Raw genomic sequence first — 2,343 nt, 5'->3', positions numbered from 1 at the left:
TTTGGTTGTATAGCTTCCTCATTTACTTCATGGTCTTACATAACTGTTGACTTTCGGGGCTAATCTGCCCTCTAAAGCATTGTCCCAGGAGAGGAAAAGGGAAATGGGACCTCAGAAGTAGAAGCCTCAGGGAAGGAGTAAAGTAGAAATCAGAAGAAAAGAAGCTTCACTTGATAGTAATAAGGTTTTTAAGTAACTTCAGAAAATATGATTTTGATAAGAAGAAAGGGAAAATTTAGACCTTAAAAAATATGGAAGAGCTACTGCCTTAAAAGTGCATTTGTAGCACATCAGCCTAGTATCATGCCTAGTATCATGCATTCGTAGCACATCAGCACAGTATCATGGCTGTGCTGGGGAGAAGTAAATGGTGGTAATGTAACATTGCAACCTTTACTTAATGACGTGTTATTTTTGAGGTACAGTAGATAAGTATAATAATAGGCGAGCCTCATATATAACATTCATCTTGTAGTACAGTGGTATCCATACCCTTGATACGAAGGAAAATTGACTCGGTTTGTGCATTTGAATACTGAAATAATTTTTTAAAACTCAGTGACATATACCATCTCTTGCCAAGACTAGACCCTGTATTTTAGTTCCTAAATTAGATGTTTAAATTTAAAAACATTTTCAGATGTACTTAAGTACTTCCATAGTACTTTCCTTTTTTTCATATATAGAACAGATGGAACATACACTGTTCACTTTTTATTTTCCCCCTGAGACGGAGTGTTTGTGTCACCCAGGCTGGAGTGCAGTAGTGCAATCTCAGCTCACTGCAACTTCTGCCTCCCGGGTTCAAGCAGTTCTCCCTGTCTCAGCCTCCCGAGTAACTTGGATTACATGCACCCGTCACTGCACCCGGCTAATTTTTGTATTTTTAGTAGAGATGGGGTTTCGCCATTTTGGCCAGGCTGGTCTTGAACTCCTGACCTCAGGTGATCCGCCTGCCTCGGCCTCCCAAAGTGTTGGGATTACAGGCGTGAGCCACTGCGCCTGGCCCACTGTTCACTTTTTGAATGGCATCATTTTATAGCTGTAGAACTAAAATGAATGTTTGCCCCAATTTTCTTAAGTAAAACTCTACTTTGAACTCTTACCTCCAACTTAGTAAAGAGCAGCTTAACACAGAAACAAGATTCTTATTGATAAAATATTAGGTTTCATTGTTAAGTTTATCTGTCTATAAGCTCGTCCTTAGAGGATATTTGAGGAGGAAGAACACCTTGCAGCTGACTTGCAAACATCTCAGTAATTTATTTAGGGCGCTTATGAACGTTACTAATGGATTCTGTATGAATTTGTATCCCTTTTCATTTATACAAAAACCTGGGCTTTTATATTAATTATATCATCTGAGGTTCTAAGGTTTTTCTTTTTTTAGATTTTGAAATTATTTAGGGATAATAGCTCTTGGGTTTGGGTACCACTTTGCTGCATTTTAAGAAAGTGGGAAGGGAACTCATTTATTAAACATCAATCATGGGCTGCGTTTTGTTGGTTTTCTAGTCATATCACACACCTTTACGACAGCTCACTGAAGGAAGGTGATACTGTTCCCATTTTGTAGATGGAATAGACAAAACCTGAATTTAAGTAGCTTGCTCAAGGTTACATATAGAATATGGAAAGTTCAAATCATCTCAGTAATGAATACGCCATATATACTTGCTGTACTGTATTTATGATAGTTACCCACAATACCCTTTTAAATTTCTGTTAATCACATATCTTTAAATGTCTCCTTGATGAACAGGATCATGGTCTTTAAAACATTTTAATGGGTTGATTGCATTTTCAAGCTCTAAAGGATCGAAAGATCTGTCTTCACGTTGAAGGTGAAAGTGAAGTATCTGCTCTTGGGTTATAGAACCAGATAGTATAGAACTAAGATTACAGGGTGAGGCTGCTTTTATGTTTTATCTTTTTTTTTTTTTTTTTTTTTTTGACATGGGGTCTCACTGTATTGCCCAGTGTGGAGTGCAGTGGCATGATCTCAGCTCATGGCAGCCTCTGCCTCTTGGACTCAAGCGATTCTCCTGCTTCAGCTTTCCAAGTAGTTGGGACCACAGGCACGCACCACAGGCCTGGCTAATTTTTTTGTTGTATTTTTGGTAGAGACAGAGTTTCACCATGTTGCCAGGCTAGTCTCGAACTCCTGAGCTCAAGTGATTCACCCACCTTGGCCTCCCAAAGTGTTGGCTTACAGGCGTGAGCCTCTGCGCCTGGCCCACAGGGTAAGGCTTCTGTCTGGTGTGTTATGTTATGGATTTTGCTTAATAGGCACAGTGAGGCATTAAAAAGAAAGTTCAGTATACCTGTAGAAAGGATAATCCT

This window comes from Chlorocebus sabaeus, chromosome 17 (assembly GCF_047675955.1).
Source record: "Chlorocebus sabaeus isolate Y175 chromosome 17, mChlSab1.0.hap1, whole genome shotgun sequence".
In the NCBI taxonomy this organism is placed as follows: Eukaryota; Metazoa; Chordata; class Mammalia; order Primates; family Cercopithecidae; genus Chlorocebus; species Chlorocebus sabaeus.
The sequence above is the reverse complement of the archived record's forward strand: the minus strand, read 5'-3'. Positions refer to the sequence as shown.